Consider the following 11,571-nt stretch of genomic DNA (forward strand, 5'->3'; position numbering starts at 1 on the left):
TTTCATCCTCGCCGTGAGTAGGACACCTCCGGCGCGGCGAGAGGCGGACCGTAGAAAAAAATTGAACCGATTTGCTTTTCTGGCCCAACCGAACAGGCTACTTTTATGCGGACGAGATGAGCTAATTTGGTGAATATGCGTGTACCGCTATCAGAGGTGTCAGTGCCGCAACAATGGGAAAGTATGTAGGTCAGGCGTACGTTGTGTGATGCCGTCTTCGCGTGGATAAATCGTCATTGCGTGATTCGTAACTACTGCCGTGTCGAATGCCTGTCGATTCCGTCACAACCGGATCTTCCCGACACTCATTATGACTCCTGGTCTACCGACTTGTAGCACGGAGGTCTTTCATTCTAGCCTAATAAACAAACTCAGCCACGTTTAAACGTACTTTTGACGATCGATTCCGAAGGGGCGTTGATTCAGCTGTATTGTAACCGGCATACAGTCTTAGCTATTTCAGAATACACACAAGCGTATAGAAATGTTACAAGCCGCAGCTTCGCTTATCATTGCGCAATTTCCGGACAGGTCCGTAATCGAGCTCGCCACGCGTAAACTTGTTCAACTCGTCTAGGCGATTCACGGAATATGTGCTCGGAGAATTACAGGACTTTAAAGATGATCGTAATCAAAGCCACTGTTGAATAGTCGAAAAAATACAGTTCCTCTTTGTGCACTTTGCGACAGAGTACATTCCAAATTATTCCGACCTACTTTTTCCTCGGTCGCAGGTTCGTTCGCGCACAAAGCTAGAAAATGTACGTGATGTATCAGTGTTGAGATGACTCGAGTCAGTCTGCGAAAATGAATTGATTTAAATCGACGTTCCAGAAATGCGGATTGACTCGTGATTCGAAGCGAATGTTTCGAGTCCCATGTCAAGTCATTGACTAATCGGTGTCGACTATATCGCTGCACCCGAAAATGTAACCACGGACACAGATTGTAAATGTTATCGACACGGTGGTGTAACAGCATAGTTGTGAAGTCGTATTTTTACCGAGCCGCCAATTTTATGTCACGAACCAATCGGCCGCAATCTAAGGGATTAATATAGTTTTTGTTGTCGTAGACTAGCAGAAATCTATCTAGACTCTGGAGCAATTAATTTTCCGTTCCATAGACCAGTGGTTATCAACCTTTTTGTCTTTGCGGACCCCTTTTGAACCGCCACGAACCCCCTCAAATTTTCGTGAAAATTAGCTCAATTATCGTGCAACCGTCATCTGTCTCGTGCAAATATTGATTGTACGCTAGTGATAAACAGTCACAAAATGACTTTTCTTGAAAATAACATCACACTTTATGTAGAAATTTGATAGACTTTTATTATTTGGAAACTAATTTTGCAGCTGTATTTATTATCTTGAAAATCCTCGTCTTCGATCGGATATGAACGATTGCCGAGAATCGACTTCCACAAAGATATATTGGTGGCGAATGTAATATTAACGCGTAAAGCTTCCGACAACAGCTTTTGGTGTGTGTTTTTATTGAACATATCACGTCCAGTCTAGTCATTTCTATCTAGCATCTCATCTTGAAGTTATTTAATATTGTATCACAGGAGAAAATGGATTTCGTGGGAGGTATCAATTCCTTCATTGGGACAAATCAGGAATTTCTCTATTTCAAACGACTGTTTACTAATTCGCTGAGACTGACAACTCAAAATCCAAAATGTGGTCCAACATTTCATTTTTCCACAAACCCCATACAACAAAACATCTTTCAACAGCAATATGTTTGCATCGGCAAGCTATTGGTAATTTGACAATTAAAATAAGTTTGCACAGTCGGATATTTCAGCACGGATATTTCATCTCAGAGGACCATTTTTATCATGGGAGTCCTAAAGTTTTAGCAATTATGAAGCGAAACTGTCTCATGCTTTTCCAAATTGAAAAAAATTAAAATTAGGTAATCAATCACTTTACAAATTTAAAGGTTTCGTGGATCCCCTGAAAATGATTCGCGAACCCCCAGTTGAGAACCACTGCCATAGGCTGAACCTATGAACGATTAGAATAGAACCGGTATGGTATGTTGTTACATATCTGGATTACTCGTCCACAATTGTTGCGGGCTTAAATTGTATCTTTTTTAGGGAGGGTGTCGTCGATTACGTTTCGCATCATTTTAATTTGGTTGACCTGTATAAGTTTTCGTATTCTTATATCCATGTTTGCCGATAATTATTATAGTTGATGGTAATAGACTTGTGGAAAGTAACAGCTCGGTTTATAACTCTCTCGATTCACAATTAATAGCAACGTAATCTGCCCTTCGATCATTTTAAGAAAGCAATGTCTTGAATAATCGGTGTAATCGTTGATTTCAAAATTTTTATCATCCATCGTACTTGGAAAATCCAACTTTAATTTAGATTGACTTGACTCGACTCGGGTAAAAATGTGCAATGACTCGATATGACCCGTGACTTGAATGTAGTGTTTTGTCTTGTTCCCAGCACTGGTCGACACACGGCCATTCCAGCGCAGCGATGGAATCGTGCTAATTTGTGGCGCATTATCTTTCGACTTTAACGATTCCGATGCCTTGTTTTCCTTGCGAGCGTGTGTTATCGCCCGTTTCGGCATGCTGTTTCGTTAATCGTCCGATGAGGAGCTCTCGAATGCAGGATATTATCTGTATTCGTGGTAACGGAACGCGTCGCGTGGTGTGACGTAGCCTACATCTGTTACATCACCCGTCGAGGACTGCGTAAATCCGATTCGTGCAGACACGAGGTCACAATTGATACCGCATTCTGCCAAATCGACGTGCGAAACTCCATCCTGCCTGGTTCAACGTGGCCGGCATTCACCAACCGTAAATCCTATATTTCATCGCGAGAGCAACTCATGGGCGCAAAGACGACGCTGCTTCCGGTGGTGTCGTGAGCAACTTTGTAGCACGGGACATCTGCGGGCAACAATGATTCCCCGACACGCGTAAAGTATGTGCTCGACAGCACCTTTTATTCCGTTGGCTCGAAATGCGTTTAGCGCGCATGTTATTTCGACCGAAATTCGCGCAAGTGATGCGATAATCGGGTGAGACGCAGCCACCATGTGGCGGCAGAGAGGAACTGACATTACATGGCTCCGGTGCGAATGACGATATCGCTGCGTACACCGGAGAAGACGGACACCATAGTTGTCGTTTTAGTATTCGTGGTGACGACTAATGTGATCCTTTTACACCGGGCTGATGACACTCATTATGACTCCTGGTCTACCGACTTGTAGCACGGAGGTCTTTCATTCTAGCCGTTATTAGGACACTGCCAACGCGGATCGCGTGGCTCGGATGAACCTAGATAAACGGTGGGAAAGGCGGACTGTAAGAAGCAATTGAACCGGTTTGCTTTTCTGGCTTAGCCGAAAAGGCTACTTTTACGCGGACAAGATGGGCTGATTTCGTGAATATGCGTGTGCCGCTGTCAGCGGGGTTAGGGCTGCAACAATGGGAAAGTGTGTGTTGGTCAGGCGAACGTTGCGTGATGCCGTCATCGTGTGGATAAATCGTCATTGCGTGATCCGTAACTACTGCCGCGTCACATGCCAGTCGATTCCGTCACAGCCGGATCTTCCTTCGAGTCGAGTGCCCCGAGCTGACTACGCCACGACGACTCGTTCGTTCAGCAGAACGTTCACTAGAAAGATCGCTTTGCAAGTGTTTGCAGCGAGATACCTCTCATCTCACGTCGTCCTTACAGCATCATGTTGTATGCGAAGCACAGAACTTGATGCGGCGAGAGACTTGTCATCACACGTTGGTATCATCCACGCATACCGCTGTGAGGCACCATTACGCAACGATCACAACGCGAACGACGACAGTGTCCTCAGTGGCCCTATCGGACGACGCGACTCGGCGTTCCTCGGATCGTATCGTGTCCTTAATACGAGAGTAAAAAAGCCGTTTGACCTCTCGTCAATCCACGCTGCATATTACCACACAAGGCACATTTCACCGATCGATTCCCAGCCCGTGCGGGGGTCATCCATTACTATCACATACCGGGAGCGTTATCTGAATCCGAATGAATCATAAATTTACACTCACTGACGCACACACCTTCATTATGAGTCGGGGGAAAACATGATATTCAATTTAACTCGATTGCGCAGCCAGACTGCTTACTTGTTCGATTTTTATTCCGCGCGCGTTACTGTCGTTCAACACAGAATTGTTGACCGCCCGACAAATTTATTGAACTACTGGGGAAAGTGGCGCCGTTACGCCGCACACGGAGTGTTAGTTGGTTGTGAAACAAACTACTCAACTAACTGCCTAGGCGCAAAGGGGCCGCTGTACCAACGCCCCAACAATTTCTGTTGGTTACGGTTGCTAGATGAGCAAAACCAAGTCGTCAGCATTTTTTCCCTTTCCTTTGTAGCATTTCTTGGATTAGTCGCGGGAGGGGGCGTTGTTCCATCAGCTACTTACTGCTCCATGTTTAATGCTCGGAAGCGGGTTGTACATGCCCTCAACGCGTGTTACAATGCAGCACGCGTCGGGGTGGAGGTTACTGGATTTATGTTTCTTTCGCCACGTTCCGATTGCTGGGGGGGGGGCGTTGTCATCTCTCTTCTTTGACATCATCATGACAAAGAGCTTACGGAGGAGATCGATGCGCTGTGGCAAAAGCGATAAAGAAAGAATTTTTTTTTCCCGCTCACTCTCTCTGTTCTCTCTCGGCCCAACGCACGATTCCGGCTACGCCGTGACGAAACGTATAAAAAACGGCGTTACGGAGGCCATTCATTCAGCTTCTAAATCAAGCAACGAAGAGAACAAGCAAAATGCGTCTGTTGATCATCCTCGCTATCGTCAGTGCCGCCTCGGCCTACAGCCTGTATTGTCCAGGAAGTGAGTACGGACAGATGACGACGACGACAAGTCGTCGCGCCCTGTTAGTGCGAGATTCTAATTTTTACCGGTAACTATTTGCAGTTAACCGCAGCCGTTATGGTTGTCAAGTCGCCTGCGCCATCGCAAGACCAACTAGCTACAGCCCCTGCGGATACAGACCAGCCCCAGTCTACTCTTGTGCCAATTCCAACAGCTACGGTTGCGAATACATTCCCGGAAAGTACAGATGCATCAACGTGAGACGTCCATGCGTTCGTGCACCATGCACTCCTAAACGTCACTCCTACAGGACCGGAGGATCTCGTAAGTACCTCAAGATCGGTGTTCACGGTGTTCCGGTGCCTTTCGGTATCATACACCGGACCATGTATGATTTCCGTGCTGTCGTCATTCATCGCGTGCTTTTTGAGCTTGCGCAAGATGCAGCTTATGCGAACCGGGTGGCGACTAGAGTCTAGATAAGCCTACACCACTTGCGTAGAATTTACTGTAGTCGACCTCGGTCGTTCTCGAACTCGCGATCCATTCATCGGTCATGCCACGTTGGAACGTTCAACGCTGCCCTACTCGCCACCTATGCTTCTAATTGAGTGATTTTATTCAGGTTGCACCAGGGCCGCTCTCTGCAACTACCAACGCCACAGCTTCAGCACCCGTTGCTAGTCGACCTTCAAGAATGAAGACTTCGAAATCGCTTATCGCGAATTGAGGTCCTAATAAACAAACTCAGCCACGTTAAAACGTACTTTTGTCGATCGATTCCGAAGGGTCGTTGTTTCAGCTGTATTGTGTAATCAGCACACAGCGAGTCTTAGTTATTTCGGAACAGACACATGCATATCGGAATGTTAGAATCCGCAGCTTCGCAAATGATCATTGCGAAATTTCCGTACAGGTACGCAATTGAGCTCGCCACGCGTAAACATGTTCAACTCGTCTAGGTGATTCACGGGAAAATGCACCCGGAGAAATACAGGACTTTCCAGACGATTGAATATTCGAAAAAATACAGTTCCTTTTTGCGCACTTTCCGACAGAGTACATTTCAAATAGTTCCGACCGACTTTTTTGCTCGATTTATACCACGCCGTGCGTATAAAGTCGTCGGTTAGCGTGCAAAGGTAGAAAATGTACGTGATTTATCAGTGCTGAGATGAGATGACTCGAGTCAGTCTGCAAAAATGACTTGACTTAAATGGACGTTCCAGAAATACGGATGACTCGTGACTCGAAGCGAAGGTTTCGAGTCCGATGTCTCAAGTCAGTGACTAATCGGAGTCGATGTCTCAAGTCAGTGACTAATCGTAGTCGACTATATCGCCGTACTCGAAAATGTGGCCACGGGCACAGATTGTAAATGTTGTCGACAAGGTAGTGTGGCATGCTGGGGAAACCAGCATAGTTGTTCAACGATTGTGAAGTCTTATTTTTACCGAACCGCCAATTTTCTGTCACAAACCAATCGGTCGCAATCTAATGGATTATTAGAGTTTTCGTTGTCATCAATGTATCTAGAGCAAGGGTATCATCAACCACGCCGCGGCATGCGGCCCGCGACATCATTTTGGATTTTCAAGTATTCAACAATTTATTCAACTGCCACTTATGTTTTTTAGATTTCAGAACGTAAAGTTCACTCTAAAACTACTCCAAAACCTGAAAACTCCTCGGACTTGACTTTCACATCACTTTAAAAAGCTACCATGCGGTGGACGATCAGTTATTATGTCACACCTCTTGTTCATGCTTATAAAACATGACCCGTTGATGATTTGTGACTGAAAATTGCGATTTGGACTTTTGCGAGACCGCTCGTAAAATTACTCGAATTCGGACTGACTGGGAGATAAAATTAAAATGACTCGAGTTGAGTCATGTGAAACGTTAAAATCGGAGAAGGACTTGCGACTCGGAACAGTGACTATTACGACAGTGACGAGCAGTGACTATTACGGTACGACCACAGACGCAACAAACTATTAAACTGTCCTGGGCAATAATATAATATCAAAATGTCGTAGCTTGCGTTGCGAAGCGTATATAGAAATCTAATAAGGTCAGTAGGGATCTCATTGGCATTCAGTTGCCCTCGTGATATATAGTTAGGTCCGTCTCTTTATCCGTGTTATGCCGGTGGCGAGTAAGGTAGAGGGATACACTCCCCAGCTGTAACACCGATGGTGTCTTCGGCGATTGGACATTTCTATTCTAGGGGTTCTTAAAACCATGGTTCTTTTGACCTTTCGGGGTACGAAGCACCACACTAGCGGGTACGAGATGCATTGTTTAACTAGGCCTATATGCTGTCTATAGCTTAAAACTAATTTGCAAACCGAAAAAGTGGGATATTTTCTGGGCCTGTTTATTCTAGAATGTAAAATATTGTTCGCGCTAAGCGCGATTTCATGTGCATATCGGCTTTTAGATTTTGATATTCGTTGGAAATGGACAGGGGTATGATGAATCTTAATTGAAGCACAAGGGGTACGACCGTTAAAAAGGTTAAGAAACACTGCTATTACTATGGCACACTAATTATTTTATTGGATTTCTGATCCAATATTCGAAGACAAATCTAAAGCTGGTAACGCTGGCTTGGTAAATTTTAATTTATTCTACCTATAATTGTGGCACGTCAAATGTCCGCTAGCGGCAATATTATAACGCGACAGCTTTGGCTATGTCATAATGATGCGTTTGTCATCTCGCATGGTGTCTATAACTCGGTATTCGGACAAAATATGCCCAGCACAAAACCATTTTTATTTCAATACGTAAAACTGGTATTTTTTCGTGCCAAGCGTGAATAGTAAGTACAATAGTAAAATATATTTTCACGATGACTGTGGAATGCCAGTCTGCAAGGTAGCGCCAAATAAGGTCTACTTGGAAGTTATACATTGAATACCCCGGCTCCGGCCCGCGCCGTCATCAAAAACTAGGAAATTGGCCTGTCAGCACATTTGAGTTTGAGACCCCTGACCTAGAGCAATTAATTTTGCGTTCCATAGACAACCTATGTACGATTAGAACAGAACCGGTATGTTGGTACATATTTAGATAAGTCGTCCACAATTGTTGCGGACTTAAATTGTATCTTTTGGGTGTGTCAGTCGGTAAGGTTTCGCATCATTTCAATTTGTTTGACCTGTCTAAGGTTTCGTACTCTAATATCCATGTCGGTCGGTAATTATTATAGATTGTGGTAATTGACTTGTGGATAGTGACAACGTGGTTCATAACTCTTTCGATTCACAATAAATAGCAACTAAATCTGCACTTCGATCATTTTAAGAAAGCATTGTCTTGAATAATCGGTGTAATGGTTGATTTAAAACCTTTTTATCATCCATCGTATTTTGAAATTCAACTTGAATTTAAATTGACTTGACTCAAATCGGGAAAAATGTGCAATGACTCTATATGACCTGTGACTTGAAGGCAGTGTCTTGTTCCCAGCTCTGGTCGACACACGACCATTCCTACGCAGCGATGATGGAATCGCGCTGATTTGTGGCGCGTTGTCTTCGGGTGTTGACGATTCCAAGGCCTTGTTTTCCTTGCGAGCGTGTGTTATCGCCCGTTTCGGGATACTGTTTCGTTAATCGTCCGATGAGGAGCTCTCGAATGCCGGATAATATCTGTATCCATGGTAAAGGAACGCGTCCCGCGGCGTGACGTGGCTTCATCTGTTGCATCACCCGCCTAAGATTGCGTAAAGCCGACTCATTCTGATACTGTCACAATTCATTCAACATTCTGCTCAATCGCCGTGCGAAATTCTATCTTACCGGGTTTAATGTGGCGGGCACTCGCCAACCGTAAATACTATATTTCATCATGAGAGCAAGTCATATGCGTAAACACGACGCTGTGGCCAGTGGGGCCGCCACTGGAACGGTGTCGTCTGGAAGCTTGCAGCGTAGCACCGGAAAGCTGCGGTCTGCACTATTCTATCGACACGCATAAAATATCTGTATAACAGCACCTTTTATTCTGTTGACTTGAAAGGCGTTTAACGTACATGTTATTTTGACCGTCATTCGAATGGTGTAGTCTGCAACCCTGCAGCGTAGCACGGGAAAGCTGCAATCAGCGCTATTCTATCGACACGCATAAAATACCTGTTTAACAGCACCTTTTATTCTGTTGGCACATGTTATTTTGACCGTCATTCGAGCATGTGATGCGATAATCGGGCGAGACGCAGCCACCACGCGGCGTCAGAGAGGGACTGACATTTTGTGACACCGATGAGAATGGCGATATCGCTACGTAGACCGGAGAAGACGGGTCATAGTTGTTGTTTGTGTATTCATGGTGTCGACTTATGTGTTGGTCCTTTTACACCAGGCCGATAACACTCATTATAATTCCTGGACTACCGACTTGTAGCACGGACGTCTTTCATCCTCGCCGTGAGTAGGACACCTCCGGCGCGGCGAGAGGCGGACCGTAGAAAAAAATTGAACCGATTTGCTTTTCTGGCCCAACCGAACAGGCTACTTTTATGCGGACGAGATGAGCTAATTTGGTGAATATGCGTGTACCGCTATCAGAGGTGTCAGTGCCGCAACAATGGGAAAGTATGTAGGTCAGGCGTACGTTGTGTGATGCCGTCTTCGCGTGGATAAATCGTCATTGCGTGATTCGTAACTACTGCCGTGTCGAATGCCTGTCGATTCCGTCACAACCGGATCTTCCCGACACTCATTATGACTCCTGGTCTACCGACTTGTAGCACGGAGGTCTTTCATTCTAGCCTAATAAACAAACTCAGCCACGTTTAAACGTACTTTTGACGATCGATTCCGAAGGGGCGTTGATTCAGCTGTATTGTAACCGGCATACAGTCTTAGCTATTTCAGAATACACACAAGCGTATAGAAATGTTACAAGCCGCAGCTTCGCTTATCATTGCGCAATTTCCGGACAGGTCCGTAATCGAGCTCGCCACGCGTAAACTTGTTCAACTCGTCTAGGCGATTCACGGAATATGTGCTCGGAGAATTACAGGACTTTAAAGATGATCGTAATCAAAGCCACTGTTGAATAGTCGAAAAAATACAGTTCCTCTTTGTGCACTTTGCGACAGAGTACATTCCAAATTATTCCGACCTACTTTTTCCTCGGTCGCAGGTTCGTTCGCGCACAAAGCTAGAAAATGTACGTGATGTATCAGTGTTGAGATGACTCGAGTCAGTCTGCGAAAATGAATTGATTTAAATCGACGTTCCAGAAATGCGGATTGACTCGTGATTCGAAGCGAATGTTTCGAGTCCCATGTCAAGTCATTGACTAATCGGTGTCGACTATATCGCTGCACCCGAAAATGTAACCACGGACACAGATTGTAAATGTTATCGACACGGTGGTGTAACAGCATAGTTGTGAAGTCGTATTTTTACCGAGCCGCCAATTTTATGTCACGAACCAATCGGCCGCAATCTAAGGGATTAATATAGTTTTTGTTGTCGTAGACTAGCAGAAATCTATCTAGACTCTGGAGCAATTAATTTTCCGTTCCATAGACCAGTGGTTATCAACCTTTTTGTCTTTGCGGACCCCTTTTGAACCGCCACGAACCCCCTCAAATTTTCGTGAAAATTAGCTCAATTATCGTGCAACCGTCATCTGTCTCGTGCAAATATTGATTGTACGCTAGTGATAAACAGTCACAAAATGACTTTTCTTGAAAATAACATCACACTTTATGTAGAAATTTGATAGACTTTTATTATTTGGAAACTAATTTTGCAGCTGTATTTATTATCTTGAAAATCCTCGTCTTCGATCGGATATGAACGATTGCCGAGAATCGACTTCCACAAAGATATATTGGTGGCGAATGTAATATTAACGCGTAAAGCTTCCGACAACAGCTTTTGGTGTGTGTTTTTATTGAACATATCACGTCCAGTCTAGTCATTTCTATCTAGCATCTCATCTTGAAGTTATTTAATATTGTATCACAGGAGAAAATGGATTTCGTGGGAGGTATCAATTCCTTCATTGGGACAAATCAGGAATTTCTCTATTTCAAACGACTGTTTACTAATTCGCTGAGACTGACAACTCAAAATCCAAAATGTGGTCCAACATTTCATTTTTCCACAAACCCCATACAACAAAACATCTTTCAACAGCAATATGTTTGCATCGGCAAGCTATTGGTAATTTGACAATTAAAATAAGTTTGCACAGTCGGATATTTCAGCACGGATATTTCATCTCAGAGGACCATTTTTATCATGGGAGTCCTAAAGTTTTAGCAATTATGAAGCGAAACTGTCTCATGCTTTTCCAAATTGAAAAAAATTAAAATTAGGTAATCAATCACTTTACAAATTTAAAGGTTTCGTGGATCCCCTGAAAATGATTCGCGAACCCCCAGTTGAGAACCACTGCCATAGGCTGAACCTATGAACGATTAGAATAGAACCGGTATGGTATGTTGTTACATATCTGGATTACTCGTCCACAATTGTTGCGGGCTTAAATTGTATCTTTTTTAGGGAGGGTGTCGTCGATTACGTTTCGCATCATTTTAATTTGGTTGACCTGTATAAGTTTTCGTATTCTTATATCCATGTTTGCCGATAATTATTATAGTTGATGGTAATAGACTTGTGGAAAGTAACAGCTCGGTTTATAACTCTCTCGATTCACAATTAATAGCAACGTAAT

This window comes from Botryllus schlosseri, chromosome 12 (genome assembly GCF_051294905.1).
Source record: "Botryllus schlosseri isolate E-star chromosome 12, Bs_hap1, whole genome shotgun sequence".
NCBI classification, from domain to species: Eukaryota; Metazoa; Chordata; class Ascidiacea; order Stolidobranchia; family Styelidae; genus Botryllus; species Botryllus schlosseri.